The sequence below is a fragment of the Syzygium oleosum genome, unplaced genomic scaffold, assembly GCF_021117445.2.
Source record: "Syzygium oleosum isolate NSW1041296 unplaced genomic scaffold, Sole_v2.1 Sole_v2.09, whole genome shotgun sequence".
Lineage (NCBI taxonomy): Eukaryota > Viridiplantae > Streptophyta > Magnoliopsida > Myrtales > Myrtaceae > Syzygium > Syzygium oleosum.
The window spans coordinates 12,042,692-12,062,280 of NW_026607493.1; the positions used below are offsets into that span (position 1 = coordinate 12,042,692).

The 19,589-nt window shown below is 44.2% G+C and overlaps 1 pseudogene; it reads left to right on the forward strand.

The window, feature by feature from the left end:
• The first annotated feature begins 655 nt into the window (after positions 1-655).
• Positions 656-2,723, forward strand: LOC115691789 (protein PLANT CADMIUM RESISTANCE 3-like; annotated as a pseudogene).
• Positions 2,724-19,589: the final 16,866 nt, after the last annotated feature.

Genomic DNA, 19,589 nt, shown 5'->3' on the forward strand with positions numbered 1-19,589 from the left:
ACTCCATTGTCATATAGATACGCGATGCTATCTTAAGTTACATCACAACAACCTTGAAATTGAAGAGAATTTTCCTTACAGCTGATTACATAGATTCGAGAATGCTAATATATTCATATCGTGGTTCCCCGGATGATGATAATTGTATGGTCGGTTGGCATCTCATAATGTACAGACCATAGAGGTCAAAGATTGACGATCAAAAAGATCCATTATTCTCTGGCTTTTTTGTTGCTCGACTATCCCATAATACATACAACCAACAAGAGCAAACCGTTGAATGTGACGAAAAAAAAGATATTTTTTTTATAGATAACAAGGGTAAGGAGGAGCGATCAGCGCAACTACATTCTCTATACATTATCTAATGTTGTCACACCCGTTATGGAATATACGATTTAAATTATGACCAATTTGTCTATTCGGAAATGTAGAAACCTATCATAGAGCCCACCGACATGCCAGAAGCCAAAGCAATCAGCAGAATAGGAAAATGAGAAAGGAAAAAGATACTCCCTCGAAGCGCACGGATATGTATGACAAATAAGGCAGCAGTTTCGATTTGAAGCTATATATTGGCAATGCTTGTCGCTTGTTGACGAAGCTCCATCTTTTTTGTTCTTTGCCTTTTGGTGAGGAAAACTTTAGCTCCAACATGAGTTCTCCAAACCCCGCGGATGGCTCGAGATTGCCTCTGGCAACAGTCGTCGTCCCACCTCCCTTGGCATACGCCCCGAAACCAATAGCTCAGCCGCTGTCCGTCAGCCAACCCGGTCCACAGCCATACGTAGGAGTGCCGGCACATAATGTTCCCAGTAATGAAAGCGTGTGGACCACCGGTCTTTGTGATTGTTTCGATGATATGACGAATTGTAAGTTTTCTCCAAAGAAAAATTCCATAGGACTTGATCTTGCTTTTGCCAATCGTGTAATGAGTTATATCACGTCGATGACGTCCTTTGTTAGATATATATAGTAGAATCTCCATATCTCTAACATATCGATCATTCACCTTTTTTGTTTCCAACGAAGGCATGATCACTTGTTTCTGTCCATGCGTCACGTTTGGCTAGATCGCCGAGATCATAGACAGAGGAAACACCTATAAGCGTAAAACCTCCACAAAACCTCATCTTGGCGAAAAACTATGACTGAGGTTCGATTTTCTCCTGCTAACAATTTGACTTTGACTAATGAACTGGCAGCTTGTGCGTGTGCCGGGGCTATATGCTGCCTGATAGCCACTTCTTTTATTGTTCGTTCTGGTATACATGCACGTACCGGACCAAGCTTCACGGACTCCACTCGATCCCCGGCAACCAGTGCGGAGATAGTTGCTTGCACCATTATTGCGGGCCATGTGCTCTTTGTCAAGAGTATCGGGAGCTCAAGAACCGCAGGTTCGATCCCTCGATCGGTAAGTTCATTACCCAATATGTTCTTTGTCCAAGTAATTCATCGTTCCTAACTCAAATCAATGGATTGGTTGTATAATCCCTCTATGATATAATGCGAAAGAACAAAAAAGAATATTGAAACTAGACCGAATTCATCTGATTGGTATTGCTTAGAAGTAAGATTGGATTCATAAGTTACGATGGGATGCGGATGGATAAGTTCTTTGTGTTTCTCTTTGTGATGACAAATAATCAAACTTAACTTATTGGTTAGACTGTTGATTATATGTGGCGGGGTGTCAATGGTTCAAGTCCAATAGTCGGCAGAACTTTTTTAACTTCATCGCTGTTGTACATATTTGAATGGAAAATAGATACATTGCTATTTTTAATTACTAAAAGCAACTAATTCAATAGTTTTTATTATGATAACCTATCATTATCGACAAGTTATCTGAATAATGAGTTTTATTAATTATAGTCATAAAGTAAGGCGGAACACTTGTTTATGAATAAGAATAGTTCGTCTCTTGAATAGCCAAATATTGCTATCTTCCATTATTCCTATCAAATCATTCAACAAACAAAAGAAGACGCAAATGGACCTAGTCCGATGAAGCATGACCATATCCGTCACATTTGTATTCTGGATACCCGTATAGTCATGGACGATTGTTGAAGTGACGTATTCCTAGAATTTAAAGGCCGTGGGGAACAAAAATAAACTGTTGAAGTTACTCTTCTTCTTCTTTTTTTTTTTTTTTTTTATCTAGAATCAATCCATTTAATGTCAAAAAGATCCTATGCAGGAAGGTCGGCTACAAACTTCTTGAAAAAATGAAATAAAATGTCCCATGTACAAAATCTCTTGTGACAAGGTTATATAATATTGTCAATTAAGAAACAAAGCCGTGTGTTTCAGGAAGATTCGAGCGGGTCCATTTTGATTTTTGGTACCAATTGATTCTACTCAGTTGCAATTAGAGATTTAAGTAAACACAAATGCTACGAGATTTTAACAGGATATTAGAAGCTTAAATTACATAACGCCGTACTATTGCCGATTGTTGAATTCGAGACACTTGTTTAAATGGTCGGTCAAAATCTGTCATGTTGTTTATTATATGAATTTCGTATACCAATCTTAATACGCCTAGCATTACCGGGTCATACTTGTGCACGTATATGATATGAATGGGACTTGTTACCCGTTTTCATACTCGACATGATGTGTGATGTGTAGAATGGGTCGCTAACCAGGAACGAAGGACTCAGCAAGTTGGAATCATGGTCCCTCCGTCAGTTCCCGGCGGCATGATTCATTGATGTTGCTCATGATTAGTTTCGGGGCTTCGTTGACTTTCCAAAACTCGAATCGGACTTTTGTACTTCATGGTAAAATAAATACACTATACTATCTCAAGTTTTATTACAGGAAAAGTATAAAAAAAAAATCATAAACCTATTGCATTGATACTAATTCAATTCTAAACATTTTAACTGAATCAATTTAGTCATGAACTTTTTCACATTGTGTCGCGACCTACCCTCGCGGTGCACCACCTAGGGGTTCGGCTAATGGATTATTAAGTCTAAACCTAATTCGGGCCCTCCCAAGTCCTATCAATTCGCGACTTAGGGTTTAAGTTTTTAACATACAAATGTTTTCATGCTGGAGTCGCCACTAATCTATTTTGTTGTGGGTTGATTAGAAACCAAAAAAAACATAGAAAGATATGTTTTATTCCTACGAATAAGAGATTTTTAATTCGGGGACTTGGTTACGCTAAAGCTGGTACCTTTTCTTTTAAAAAAAAATGTTTGAGCAGACAGTCTGGATCCATTTTATCACTTAGTTGCTAACAGTGACCATACGGGTGCGCAATCTATCAATTTAACACCCAATAAAGAAAGTAGTAAATAAATTACTAGCTTAAGAGAACAACGTACCTTTTAGCAACATAAGCATGTGCAATGTTAGCTAGAAAATCATACAGACAATCCTAATATGATTTCTAATTAACAAACAATTCACTCGACATTTTTTTTCTTTATTAAAAGGGAAAAAATCACCAAAAACCCCAAACTTTACCATTTGTGACACATTTACCCCGAACTTTTTTTTGTGTCATGAAAAACCCCAAACTATGCAACTTGTGATACATTTACCCCAATATACTATAACCTAGGGCATTTTAGTCTTTTTCCCTTTTTCTATTTTTTTCTGCTTTTTTTTTCTTTTTTCCGGCAGGGGCTGCCCTCGCCAACGAGGTGTCCGGCGACCTCGCCGGCGAGGGCGAGGGACCCTCGCCCCGCCCAAGCGAGGGTTGCCCTCGCCGGCGTTGGGCGAGCGACCACCACTTCATCGCCGGCGTCGGACGAGGACCCTCGCCACCGCCCGAGCGAGGGCGAGGCGCCTCGCTTGGGCGGGCGGGCGTGCACTGCCGGCGTCGGGCGAGGCTTCCTCGCCCGGCCGGGGCGAGGGTCCCTCGCCCTCGCCGGCGCCGGGCGAGGGCTGCCCGCCGGAGTCGGGCGAGGCGACAGCCGGCGAGGGCTGCCCTGCCCACTGGGAGCGAGGGAAGCCCTCGCCGGCCGCCGGCGGGCAGGCCAGCTCCCCGCCCGGGCGAGGGCGGCCATCGCCTCGCACGGGCGGGGCGAGGGTCCCTCACCCGACGCCGGCGAGGCGAGGGCCGCCTCGCCCGCCCGGGTGAGGCGGGCCTTGGCCTTGCTGGGCGGGGCGAGGGTCCTCGCCCGACTCACCGGCGGGCTTGAGGTCGCCTTCGCCTAACGCCGGCGAGGGCAGCCCTCGCCCTCGCCGGCGAGGTCGCCGGAGACCTCGTCGGCGACCTCAGCCCCCGCCGGAAAAAAGAAAAAAAATAGAAAAGGGGAAAAAGACTAAAATGCCCTAGGTTACAGTATATTGGGGTGAATGTGTCACAAGTTGCATAGTTTGGGGTTTTTCATGACACAAAAAAAAGTTCGGGGTAAATGTGTCACAAATGGTAAAGTTTGGGGTTTTTGGTGGTTTTTTCCCTTATTAAAATGAAAACTAATGACGTGCAAAATATGACATGCGATTAATTAAACCTAGCATGCGAACTATATGTCATGCGACGATATGACCTACTTCTAATGACAGGTAAATGATGTATTTTTTGGTATTTTCACTAAAATTCGGAATAATAAAAAACGCCTAAAATAACATGCAATCTATTCTAGAAAGACACTCTAACTTATCCTAAAATGACTTCTTTTTGGGTATTTTTATGAAAATTCGAAATTCTAAAATGTCCTAAATAATCTATTAGGAATAGTATAACCCTTATTCAAACTAGGAAATAAACTACCCTAAATCCCAATTTAAATTAAGCAATTATCCTTTCTTCTAAATATATTCAGGATTCCCTAACATGCGAAATTTCTAATTTAAAACCTAACTAGGGTTTTTAGATTTTCTTTTTAAAGGGGAAATAAATTAAACAAATATAGTGTCGCGACCGAACTCCCGAGCCCTTTTTTAAACGACATGCAAAGAGAAGGGGGGCTCGCCTGGTACGTGCTAAGTCTAGGTTCGGGACTTAACTCGGGCTCTCCCAAGCCCATACCATATCGCGACTTAGGGTTTAAGTGTTTAACATGCAAGTGGTTTATATCAAGGAGTCGCCACTAATCGATTTGGGGTGGGTCGATTAGAAACCCAAATAGGGTGATGGGAGAATCACCCTATTCCTACGAACCAGAGATTAAATGAGTTCGGGGACTTGGTTACACTAGTTGGATAACTTATGCCCTTTCGGTACCTTTTTACCCTGTTCATTTATGAAAACATTTGTCAGGCAATTTGGATTGATTTTAGGACATTTCTCCTAATATGTGAGGTGATCAAGCGAGTGCATAATCAGGAACGATCAGCAGTCAGGAACACAGCAATTCATGCAGCCTAAGGTTCTAACCCTAACTAAGTCAGATGACATTCAAAAACACAACATTCATGCAATTGTATTAAAAACATGCATAACAATACAACGGTAATAAAAACTAACATGCAAATACTACCGCGCAACCTCAGGCTTGTCTAATTTAAATAAGACAAAAACTTACAAAATAATATCACATTAGATTAAAACAACAACAATATATCACATAAAATAAAATTTTTTTTAAAAAAAAAAAAATAAAAAAAATAAAATAAAATACGAAATATTTTTTAAATAAAAAAAACAAATAAAAAAGAAGAAAGAAAAAGAAAGAAAAGAAAAAAAAAATTTGAAATTTTTTGAAATTTTTTTTTTAAAAAAGCAGTAAAATAAAATAAAATAAAAATAAATAAAAAAAGGGATCCGGACCGGGTCGGAACCGACCCGGTCAACGGATCCGACCTCGTTGACCTGGTCGGATCGGCCGACCGGGTCGGCCGGATCTGACCAGGTCAACGGATCCGACGCCGTTGACCGGTCTGGATCAGCTGAACCGGTCTACTGACCGACCCGGTCAACGGATCCGGCCTGTTGACCCGGGTCGGATCGGCTGAACCGGGTCGGCTGGACCGACCCGGGTCAACGGATCCGACCCGGGGCGTTGACCGGGTCGGGTCAACTGAACCGGGTCAGGCCGAACCGGTGGGAGCAGCCCCCCGTCGAAGCCAAAACGGCCTCTCACCGGCCGACACAGACCGGCGCCGCCCCCAAATCGGCCTCCTGGGAGTAAAACCAAGCCTCTCCACCCACCGGGGTCACCGTCCGACCGCCGTTCGCCGGCCGGCGACCAAAACAAAAACCGGTTTCATTGAGGACTTTTGTCGAACGGATGGTGTGCGCTTCCAAAAACAACAAATCCGACTGTTCCGCGAACCGGGAGGATTCAAAGGCGAATCAACCTACCTTCGGTGAGGACACACGGACGGCGGGGGATGACGGTATGGGCGGATTCGCGCGAAACGGCCGGCGCGAGTCCCGGCCATACCGAGCAGAAAACAGAGCAAAACAGAGGCGGTTCGGGCCGGACTGAGAGCTCACCGTCGACGGCGCGTCTGGGGCTTTCCGGTTGATCGGGGGGCGACGGCGACGCGGCTGGGAACCTGCAAAAACCGACTTTCCCTTCTTTCTCTCTCAATTTTCTCTCTTTCTCTCTCAATTTTTCTCTCTCTGTTTCTCTCTCAATTTTGCCGACCGGGGCTCTCTCTCTCCCTTTGGCTATTTATAGCCGGACGACGGTGCCCCTCTGCTCCGTTACGTCTGTAATGACGACGGTGCGCACCGGCCTGCTGCGGCGCGCGACTTTCGCGGCCATTTAGGCCGGTGCGGGCGGGAGATGTTGAGTGAGGCGCGGAAGCATTTAACGAGGAGGAGGCGAGAGGGAGGAGGAGATAAGGGAAGCCGGGACAACGGGGAGGACGGGACTGGCAATTAATGCCAGTCCCGTTGGCGTGCTCTCTCGGCCTTCCTCTGGCCAGATAGCGACGGCGAGGAGGCGGCCGCGCCGCCGTGCGTCGGCGTGACGTCGCGAACGGGGAGAACAGGGGGGCGAGAGAGACCGGCGAAGGAAGAAGAAGAAAGTGGTTCGGCCAGGGCCCACCGTGTGGGGGAAGAAAAAAGAAAGAAAAAAGAATGGGCCGGGGCCCAGCGGGGGGAAGAAAAGGAAAAAGAAAAGGGCGGGTCGGCCCAGCCCCGACCCGGCCCGAATTTTTTTTTTTTTTTTTTTTTTTAAAAAATTTAAGAAAATATGCTCTAATAGGCCCTATTAATGCACATATGCCTAATGTCTATATGCAATGCATTTAAATAGAAATATTTTTTTGTTTTAGGAATTAAAGAAAATTAATTCCTAAATTTTGTGTAATTAATTTTGGGCAAATTAAAAATAGGTGTCAACAGCTGCCCCTCTTTGAAGGTGAGCTCGCAGAGATTGAGCTCGCAGAGGTTACGTTCAAAGATAAAATGGCACCTAAATTTGGCCCATGCATGTTCAATGAATGTTATTTTTGGCGAGACCGGAGTCCCATTTTTTATGATGCGATAAGATGATGCGTGCTAAAGCAAATAAAAACATACCTGGGGCTACTTACCTTGCCGAAGGGTAGAGTAATTCCAGATGGTTGATATTGTGTGTCGAGGACCCGAACCTATCTTCGGTCGCCTTGACGGAAAAATGGTTTGTCTAGGACCCGAACCTTTCTTCGGTCGCCTTGACGGGGATTGTTTTTGTCTAGGACCCGAACCTTTCTTCGGTCGCCTTGACTGGGGAAATCGTCTGTCTAGGACCCGAACCTTTCTTCGGTCGCCTTGACTGACTGGATTTTGTTTGGTCTGTCTAGGACCCGAACCTTTCTTCGGTCGCCTTGACTGACTGGATTTTGTTTGTCAAAGTACCTAGGGGTCGTCGCCCGAGGGTTTGACGGTTTGCCTGGTGGGTCCTCGCCAGCAGGTCTTGAAAAGGCTCAAACGATGAGCACCTGGGGGTCCTCGCCCGAGGATTTGTTGGTTTGCCTGGTGGGTCCTCGCCAGCAGGTCTTGAAAAGGCTCAAACGATGAGCACCTGGGGGTCCTCGCCCGAGGATTTGTTGTGAACATGGGGGTCAGTCCCATGCTCAGAGGGTGAACAACGGGGTCAATCCGATGTTCAGAGGGTGAACAACGGGGTCAATCCGATGTTCAATTGATGAACAACGGGGTCACTCCGATGTTCAGAGGGTGAACAACGGGGTCAATCCGATGTTCAGAGGGTGAACAACGGGGTCAATCCGATGTTCAGAGGGTGAACAACGGGGTCAATCCGATGTTCAGAGGGTGAACAACGGGGTCAATCCGATGTTCAATTGGTGAACAACGGGGTCACTCCGATGTTCAGAGGGTGAACAACGGGGTCAATCCGATGTTCAGAGGGTACCGTAACAATCGTAGGTACATAGATTTTTGGAATCGGGCATGGGTAGAATATACTTACCTGGGCACGTTCCTGCCTCTTAAGGGCGTGTCTCCTGTCAGACAAGTTTTTTTGTGCAAAGACATACGTATTCATCGGAGAAATAGACAACTGAGGCTATTCTTGAATATCGTATGAAATATCTTGACCAGCTAGTCAAGATGCTTTTCTTTTTCAAAGGAGCACCCAATTTACCTCCTGGGTAGTTTGAAAAGAAATCTGATGAAATACCTGGGATTTCTTACCCGGAGGTTTGATGTATCATCTGCTGAATACCCGACCTTTTTCAGGGCATCTCTCTTGGGATGATAATGAGGGCTTCTCCAGCGCCAGAATTTTCGTGTTCTATCACTAGGGATTAGAACTCTGAGCTGCAAAAGCATGCTATGTCAATTCCGCTTGGGGAACAGAAGGAATTTTCTGTGACATCTTTGGAGACGCTCCAAAGGTCATATGTTCTTTGAGTCTTTGAGGATATTTTACCTGTCAAAGAGGGTTAGCGCAAACATGCATGCATTCATCGAGGATAGACAAGCTAGGCTATCCCAGAATGTGTATTTGAAAGTTCATACATGATGATTTTGCCATGTTTGCATCACCAAACATCCACTGAGGGTCAATCAAGACAATATTTACTCGGGAGGTGGACTTCTCAAGATACTGAACGAGGGATTCTCAGTCAGAAAGGACTTTCCACTCGCTCTCGTTGAAAAGGGCTATTTGTCCCGTCCATTAATGCGGGAACATCGAAAACTCTCAATCTGACCGTTATCACATCCGCAAGGGTCTGAGTTTTCTCGCAAGCAGTACGACGCTGCCAATCTGAGAGGTCTTCTTCAGGGTCGTAATGTAGGCTTGGTCAATGGCTTAATGAAGGTGACTGTTCAAGTCAAGGCCATGAAAGAAAATATCCTGCAATCATCTCCGGGTTTACAAGTCAAGAACCCTGCAAAACGAGATAGAAATAGTCTTGCTCGCACTTCCTCGAGCGTTGTTTATAAACATTTGAAATTTCACGTTAAATCAAGTGCCCTAGTCAGAAGAGACTTCCTGAGGGACGTAACGTGGGCTCGGTTCACAGGTTGAGAAACGAAAGGATCGTTAGGCTCAAAAATGTGTGTAAGGGTGAGAGTTGGTGATCATCTTGGCATTGTCACCAGCCTTTTTCTCCACCGTCGGGACTCTTTTGGAAAACTCCCTGGGTAATCCCTTGTTTTAGCTTCTTTGACAACTTTTTCTTGAGAAGCTTCTGCGTCCAGCATTTTCCTGGATACCATTCTATCTCTGTGACAGATCTTTGTCAAGACAGAGTTCCTAAAGTAGGAATTTGTATCGAAGAAGAACTCAAGTTTAACCCTTTGGGGTCGTCTTTTCATCGTTTTTCTTCTTCTCCTTTTTCTTTTTCTTTGTTTTTTATTCATGGGCATTGGCCTTGCTTTTACCAGGCACACTGCTTTTTCATGCCCCTAGTTTTCAGCATTTTTTTTGCTGCTCTTTTGGTATTGTCAGGACTAGCCTAAACAAGTTTGAGCAGAACAATGTTATTAGGCTCTTGGAGTCTTCATCTTGATTCGGTACTTTAGACCCTGATGCTCAAGCTGTGGTGACTTTTGCCTTGCCCCGGTGTAGGGGATGATCACCAACTGGGTTGGTACGAAATGAAATCGCCGGCTCAATTGGGCTAGCAAGGGATATAAGTGTATGGGATAGAAGAAGAACCGCTCTTCGTCATCCTAGGGCACTTAAATTTTTGTGAGAGTTCATCTGCAATAAAAACACTCAAAGATTAATGCAAATGAAAGCAAGAAAATTTCTATTCATCTTTTCACCTTGTGTGAGCTGATGCAGCTGATGATCATAGAAAATTTTAGATATTACAAACTCCTCATCCTTCTTGTCTTGCTCATCACTGTTATCAATAAGATGTTGGCATTTTGGACAAGCTTTAGTTTGCTGCTTCTCTCTTGACAAAGCCCTCTTAGCCTCGACTGTTCAGCCGTCGATGGTGTGCTTGTCTTGGAGGACTCTGTCGAGGACCGCCGGATCCGTAAGGACGACAAGGCCGAAACCACGGGAGTAGTGATCGAAAGGGAGGGACGCTCCTCTTGCTCCCTCTGAATTTGAATTCTCCCTGTGATGCTGATTTACCTCAAGCTGCCCCAATGTGGGGTGGTTCTTGACAGGGGTGATTTAAAAAGAACCTCCAAGTGTATGGGCTTAAATGGTCAAGCAAAGGATTAATTGAAGTGTATGGGGCAGAGAAATGAACTGCCTCTCGTCATTTTGGCTACCGTACCTTATGCGAGAAACCTCTTTACCCTGTAGAAGTGGAACCTTTTCGCTCATCTTACATGGGTTTGGTACTTGAGAATGTGTTTAGGCTAAGAATTGCCTCTCATCATCCTGAGACACCTCGTTCAATACATCGGAGCAGTTCGACACCATTCGTCGAATTGTCAAAATTTTCACAGGGAATTGGTGAATTAAACAGGTAAAATTACCATGCGAAATTCTTTCCAAAAGACATGCAATGCACTTGGGGGAAGGTTAAGCATTTATTTGCTTTAACATGTTTCCTCCTTCTTTTGATTCTTTCAACTCTTAAAGTTTTAAGGGAAAGAAATACTTACCTACGCTGTAGCAGCGACGAGGTAAACCTGTAAAGCAATAAGAAAGACCGTGTCAATGAACGGCTCTTTGAGGGAATAGGAATTGGGAACGATACCACATTACCCTTCGTGATTCCCTTCATTTGAAATTAAATTGGCAACTCCTTGAGTTTCTTCGGATATCGATAATTCCTTCCTAACAAAAACAGGAGCTTGTGTTAGAAATGAGATGATTGAGGGTAAATTGAGAACGATACAAATTACCCTTCTTCCATTTCGCCTTCAAAGCTAGCAGAGTCTTTTCTCCTCTTTACTTTGTTCAGCCTTCTCTGTCTCAATCTGCTCCTCCATATTCTAGGTCTCGAAGCTCGAATGAAATCCTCTATAATTAGGGGTGCTCCCGAATAGAGGGTTCTATTGTCAGCGGATGCTGTGTCAATGCGGCTCCGGTACGTCGGGGAGTTTCTTGTGAATGCTCCGATTCCTGATTGCACAGGCATGTGCAATTGCTTGCATGGGGATCTTCGCAGCAAAGCTAATCTCTACTTTAAAGGTCTTTGATGAACATGGGCATGACTACCATCGAGACTTCTGTGGTTGTCAGGATCTGCCTTGACGCCATTTTGTCATATGCAAAGTCCTTTCCAGCTGCTTGTACCATGAGTGTTCTTTACTCAATTTTGTCCTATATAAAAAGAAAGAATGTGTCATTTCTATGCTAAAGTGGATGAACTTTAAGAACGAAATACACCCTTTTTTATGGACTGGGGGATTGCATGCCCCATAGTCTACTCTTCCAATTAAGCACTTCTTCGTCATGCTTCATTCGAGAGGTCCCGACATTGGTGCTCTATCCGGCTCGCTAGCACGTCAGAGTCATGTTCCCCAGTTCATTATCGGTAGTAATGAAATTTGCCCCATGTTTCATTTGAAGGTTGGATGATCTTCGCTTGGACTGCTCCTATCAGATGAGTTGGTCCGCGATCATTACCAGGGGCTGATGTGCTCTTCAGTTTGTGTCATTTCCAAATGTCCCTTTCGTAATAATAAATCAAAAAGGAGTATGCTCTGAGACACGAAGTGAGCGAGTTAGAAAGACAAACGGGTCTATGAGCATGCATGCTTTTTCACCACCGTTCTTTTTCGCCCTTTTGAAAAATGATAAAACGTTTGTTTTATTTTCAAAAGTTTAGAAATGAGGGAGCATGAGGAAGCCCGGGCCTCAGAACACTTTCCTTTACATGGCTGGATATCATCAACGGGCCGATTTGGAATACTTCCTCAGGCCCTCAAAACAAAACATTTGTAATTCTTTTGAATAATTCAGGCGAATTACATTTGTTGGAATGGAAATCGCAATACTAAAATTCCAAGCATAATTACAAATTCAGAAAACTGGGAATCTTAGAAAACAACTGAGACTTTAGAAAGCAAGAAAAGCTCCTATATAGGAGGATTCAAACTATTAAATATGCCTCTATTCTAAAGGAGGAAAATTGAGTCTTCAGTTTACTCAATGATGACATCCGTGCCTCCTGCTTGATTAGGTGGTGCGTTGCGGAATGAAAACATCTTTGCATCCAGCAATTTCTGGACCTTATTTTTCAAGACAGCACAGTCATTGACGGAATGTCCCGTTTCACCCAAATGATAGTCACATGTCTCGGAGGGATCGTAGTTGGGGAAACGCTCAGGATTTTCACGCTTTGGCTCTTTAGCAAGCAACCTCTTTTCCAGGAGAATAGGCAGGATCTGAGACATAGGCAAAGGGAGTGGCGTGAACTGCTTTTTGTTATTTCGCCTTTGGGGCGGTTTGCGGCCTGAGGCCGGTTGCTGTTCACTGCTCATCTGAATCATTGGGGAAGGACGAACGGTTTGGGTGTATGCAACATCCGCATCTGTCAGGGGTTCTTTCTCCTTCTTCATGCCGAGTTTCTTGCTCGTGGAAGTGGGGTCTGTAAACCACCCCTCACGCAATCCCATTTCGATTCGTTCACCCACAGGAACAAGACGATTAAGGGATTCAGCAGTGGCACCTACCAGGCGGTGTCTGTATTCATATGGAAGAGACTTTATGAACAACTTCACTTGTTCATGATCAGTGAGTTGTGGGGTAACCTGGGCGGCCAAGTTTCTCCATCTGGTGGCATACTCTTTGAAGGACTCACTCTTCTTCTTCTCGGCGCGTTCCGCATCGTCACGAGTAAAGGTGACGTCCGGGTTGAATTGATAATGCTTGAGGAATGCATCGCGGCATCATCCCAAGACTTAAAAGTATCCACATCTTTCGACATATACCATGTCAGGGCTGGCCCCGTCAAACTCGCTTGGAAGGTCTGAATCATGAGGGGTTCATTATCAACGTACTGAGTCATCCGCACATGGTACATGTGCAGATGATGTCTGGGGCATGAGGTGCCATCATATTTCTCGAATTCCGGCATCTTGAACTTTTCTGGTACTTTGACCCGTTTGTATATAGACAGGTCAAGTGGGACAGCATTCTGCGGGCCTTGTAGCTGTTTCAGCATCTCCTCGACTTTTGCAAGGCGTTTGTCCTGTTCTGTCATTGGTACATTTTCAAGTTCAGGCTTCCTGACAGCAAGGGGAAGCGGATCGTCCTCCAGCAGAGGCATTTTACTGTCACTGGCGGAGGCTTCGTCTTTTCTAGTAGACGGTGGTGGTAACACCACTTCAACTGCTGCAAGCGTAGGTGTGAGCTTGCCATGAATGGATTCCACCTGCTTTGTGAGATTTTGGATCGCATTGATGACCATTTTCATCTCATCTTCCATGTTATTGAGACGGACGTTTTCTTCGGCCATTTTTAGTAGCTACCTGCGAAAACGCGTATATGAATGAGTATAATGCCCAATAAAGAATCATTCTATGACTTATTCATATTATTATTGCATATTTTCTTTATTTGCAAAGAAAAAATAAGCAAAAAAGGTTTTTATTAATATTAACATTACAAACGGCGTCCCCGGGGTTCGAACCCCGGTCGCCTCGGACCGCTTCGCTACATCCCCGGATACCACTGGGCCGAAGGCCGCGATGGTGTCATTAAGGGGCAAAAAATTTTATTTAAAGCATAAAAGATGGCCCGAGTTATATTAACATTAGTACAACCCAAAAACATTTTCACAGGAGATAACCAAAACCCCTGAACATAATTACTAGGAAATATAAAAGACAGAGGCTTTTAACAAAAGGGTGTCTTTCCCGGATACTCATTTTATAAACGATGGGGAAATCACGGTCTCTCGGAGGCGCTTATTTTTACGGACAAGCTCCGCAATAAGCGTATCCCTGGTATATAGACTGCAATCAACGGGTGGCCTAACGGTAACAAATCAATTGAATAAGTAGGCCGTATATATATAAAAAAATGAGAAGGGATAGAATATATACCTTTCCTTGAATCATGGCAATCACAACGACATACACATGAGGAGTGAGGTTCGATTTCTATCTAGACTGGCTTAGCAACATGAAGTTAAAAGAGTGCCTGACCGTCGCAGTCTCGCATTGGTGTCAAGTCCTTTTAACCTCGGCCAAATCGAAAGGAATATCTTATAGTCACGCGAATAGCGGCTAAAGATACTTCTTTACGATTTTTAGAAATAAATTTCGGGGAAAAGAAAGGCAACCTCTACATCGCGGGCTCGCGTTCGAGGTCGTATCTTTCTTAACACCATCCTAACATGCCCTATCGCGGCCCAGGTCCGGCAGCGTGGTTGTGTGTGCAATGGTGTAGTGCTAAATCATTAAAGCATGCACAACAAATTATAAACAATCAATTTGAACCTGCAAGACAAATAACACCTTAATGTCAGGATCATACCTGGAGTCCTTGCTGCCAAACAAAAATTATTTTGAACAAGACAAAAATTTTTGGCTTAAGTCCACTTTAAAAAATGCAAGTCCCCAGCGGAGTCGCCAGTCTGTCGCGACCGAACTCCCGAGCCCTTTTTTAAACGACATGCAAAGAGAAGGGGGGCTCGCCTGGTACGTGCTAAGTCTAGGTTCGGGACTTAACTCGGGCTCTCCCAAGCCCATACCATATCGCGACTTAGGGTTTAAGTGTTTAACATGCAAGTGGTTTATATCAAGGAGTCGCCACTAATCGATTTGGGGTGGGTCGATTAGAAACCCAAATAGGGTGATGGGAGAATCACCCTATTCCTACGAACCAGAGATTAAATGAGTTCGGGGACTTGGTTACACTAGTTGGATAACTAATGCCCTTTCGGTACCTTTTTACCCTGTTCATTTATGAAAATATTTGTCAGGCAATTTGGATTGATTTTAGGACCTTTCTCCTAATATGTGAGGTGATCAAGCGAGTGCATAATCAGGAACGATCAGCAGTCAGGAACACAGCAATTCATGCAGCCTAAGGTTCTAACCCTAACTAAGTCAGATGACATTCAAAAAACACAACATTCATGCAATTGTATTAAAAACATGCATAACAATACAACGGTAATAAAAACTAACATGCAAATACTACCGCGCAACCTCAGGCTTGTCTAATTTAAATAAGACAAAAACTTACAAAATAATATCACATTAGATTAAAACAACAACAATATATCACATAAAATAAAATAAAAAAAAATTTAAAAAAAAAAATAAAAAATAAAAATAAAATAAAATACGAAATATTTTTTAAATAAAAAAAACAAATAAAAAAGAAGAAAGAAAAAGAAAGAAAAGAAAAAAAAAATTTTGAAATTTTTTGAAATTTTTTTTTAAAAAAAGCAAGTAAAATAAAATAAAATAAAAATAAATAAAAAAGGGATCCGGATGGTCGGCCTATGACCGACCCGGTCAACGGATCCGACTAAGTGTTGACCCGGCCGGATCGGTGAACCGGCCTACTGGACCTGACCGGTCATCAGATCCGACCGGCGTTGACCTGGTCGGGTCAATCGAACCGGTCAGCCGAACGGTGGGAGCACTTCGTCGAAGCCAAAACGGCCTCTCACCGGCCGACCTGCACGGCGGCGCCGCCCAAATCGGCCTCCCGGGAGTAAAACCAAGCCTCTCCACCCACCGGTCACTGTCCGACCGCTGCCACGGCCGGCGACCAAAACAAAAACCGGTTTCATTGAGGACTTTTGTCGAACAGATGGTGTGCGCTTCCAAAAACAACAAATCCTGACCTGTTCCGGCGAACCGGAGGATTCAGGCGAATCAACCTACCTTCGGTGAGGACACACGGACGGCGGGGGATGACGGTATGGGCCGGGATTCGCGCGAAACGGCCGGCGCGAGTCCCGCCATACCGAGCAGAAAAAATGTGAGCAAAACAGAGGCGGTTCGAGCCTGACCGAGAGCTCACCGTCGACGGCGCGTCCGGGGCTTTCCGGTTGATCGGGGCGACGGCGACGCGGGCTGGAACTCCGCAAAACCGACTTTCCCTTCTTTCTCTCTCAATTTTCTCTCTTTCTCTCTCTGTTTTTCTCTCTCTGTTTCTCTCTGAAATTGGCCGACCGGGCTCTCTCTCTCCCTTTGGCTATTTATAGCCGGACGACGGTGCCCCTCTGCTCCGTTACGTCTGTAATGACGACGGTCTGCACCGGCCTACTCTGGCGCGCGACTTTCGCGGCCATTTAGGCCGGTGCAGAGAGAGTGTGGGATCGTTCGGTGAGGCGCAGAGTGCACGAACAGGAGCCGAGAGGGGAGGAGGAGATAAGGGAAGCCGGGACAACGGGGAGGACGGGACCGGCAATTAATGCTGGGCCCTGCGGCGTGCTCTCTCGCCTTCCTCTCGCCGATAGCGATGGCGAGAGCGGCGCCGCCGTGCGTCGGCGTGACGTCGCGAACAGGGAGAACAGGGCGAGAGAGCGACCGCGAGGGGGAAGAAGAAGAAGAAGGGTCGGGCCGGCTGTGCCCACCTGTGCGGGGGGAAGAAAAAGAAAGAAAAAAGAATGGGCCGGGGCCCAGGCGGGGGGAAGAAAAGGAAAAAGAAAAGGGCCGGGTCGGCACAGCTCCCACCCGGCCCGAAATTTTTTTTTTTTTTTTTTTAAAAATTTAAGAAAATATGCTCTAATAGGCCCTATTAATGCACATATGCCTAATGTCTATATGCAATGCATTTAAATAGAAATATTTTTTTGTTTTAGGAATTAAAGAAAATTAATTCCTAAATTTTGTGTAATTAATTTTGGGCAAATTAAAAATAGGTGTCAACATATAGCAATCACACGCCAACCATCCACGCGATCCACAAAATCCATTTATCATGTTCAAATTAGGAAAACGAATCAGGCTAGCGATCATATCCACATGGTCATGGGTATCGATGGAAAGCCGACCATTTAAATTTGGAAAGCAAATAAAATCTGTTATTGTATCCAAGTGGTTATGGATAAGATAACGATTCCGTACCATCGCGTATCGTACCTAGGTCATATAATCGTCCAGGTACGTTGCTAAATTAGGAAAAATTCCTAATTTTGGGTATTTTAAAATATTGCGGATATATTATGCATCAGTAAAAAATATCAACTAATCCACCAAAGATATCTAAACCAATCAAATTAGGCAATCAAATATTTGAAACAATATTGGATAATGTTCTTACCTAATTTGCGGATAACTTCCACCGGTCGGGGTTGCGGGTCACGGGATCGGCGGTCAGTGGTGCTTGACGGCGAGGACGGCGGCTCGATGACAGGTTCTCGGTGGGCTCACGGTGTGCTCGACGGTGAGAGCTACTCACCGTGGTGATGGTATTCGGTTCGATGTGTACTCCATGTAACCACGACGATGATCAGATCGGCGAGGTGAACTCCACGAACCTGCAAGAAGCAACAAAGGCTTGCTGGTGGCTCTGCCGGTGTACGTAAGGCGCTAGTCTTTGCTGAGGGATCTCACGGGATGCTGTCAACAACGGGACTTGGACTAGATTGACGATGGCGTGAAGACCAAATATTAAGCCGCCAAGTCACAGAGATGTGGAGTTGTCTTTTCTTGTACAAAACCTCTGCTTTTGTCTCTTTCTTTCCAATATGACGTCCTTACCTTTTGTGTGGGCGTTGGTCTCCTCCTACACTTCCCTTGGCAATTCAATGATAAAGAATGGAACTTTTTTTTAGAACTCTTTCCAACCTGAGTCGGGGAACGATGAATGTTGTGAGACGGTGGCGCTACGTAGAGAGAGTTTGCCAATGTTGTTTCTCGCGGACATGATGGCACTGGATGGGGAGAGCTAAACGGAGATTGGAAGCTCGAGAACGTGTGGCCGTGCTTTACTCAGGAAAGACGCCCTCCGTTTTTCAGTGTGGCCGAGTATTCAATTGTGTGGCCTCCTCCTTTTATGAACCCTTAATGAAAGTATTTATAGGTAAAGTGTAGGGTTTTTTGCTTGCAATTATTTCCTATTTCAATTCAAAGAAGATATTGCAATATCTCTTGTAATCTGTGATAATATCAAATCAATTTGTTCAATTTAAATCATAATAATATCTAGATTAATAAACCAATATTTTCCAACTCAACATTTTCCAATGAAAATCTCAGCTCTTATAATATTCATGGACTTGGCCAAGAATTTTCTTAAATGTGGGCTTAGCCCAATTTCATTAATTTCAAAGCCATTCACTCGAGTCCATCCGCCGCCGGTCCAATACAAATGCAATTATATGAGCCTATGCAAATGCTTCTAATATTTCTATGCATTTTAATTAATATTTTTTATAGAGACCAGGATCGATTCCTAATTTTTTTATGCGAAAAATAACTAACTGGGTCACCAAAATTTAGATGTCAACACATTAGTATCAATTTAGTTCATCCGGCCAATTTAGGCTAAAAATCGCTAATGTGGACTTTGGCGGTTTTACGTGACACGGCCGTGTCAACATGAACAAATTCTTTTATAATTTCTAAATATTTTTTTATTTTTTTTTCTTTCCTTTTTCCTTTTGCCGGTGGCCGGTGAGAGCTGGTCTCACTTGGGCAAGGGTCACCCTCACTAGCCACAGGCGAGGGTCGGCCTCATTGGGTCGCGCCTAGGTGAGAGCGAGCACTATCGAGACCGACTCTCGCCCAGGCCTGGGTGGCCTCGCCAAGCGTCGCCTGGGCAAGATTGGGCTATTTCCATGTCCTCATGAGATTGAGCAAAAGATACGGAGGGGACCGACCCCAAATTCAGTCAATAGGTGGCGAAATCAACAAAAGCGGCACGCGTTCATGCATATCGGACGATACCATCTCAATCATTACTCATTTATACCATAAGAAATGTATGTACGATGTTTTCCTTTTTTTCTGTAAAGTGTCATAACGCGTCGTAATGACAAAAACATTTTATCGTATTCTCAATCGGAGTGGGATAAACTAATTCTTTACTATGAGATTCACTTATTGATGTTTCACATGATATTGAATGTTCGATTTAACAAGAGTTGTGATGTTGCAGGGAAAAGTACCAAAAAAGTTATAAATCTATTGCATTGATATCAACTCAGTCCTAAACTTTTCAATTTGAACAATTGTCCTAAAATTTTTGCATTTGTGCTAATTCAGTTCATCCGGCCAAATTGGCCTGAAATCGCTAACATTGACGCCAGCTGTCCTACGTGGCACGATCGACGCTAGCGTGGACATATTTTACAAATTTAAAATATTTTTTCTGAATTTTTTTTAT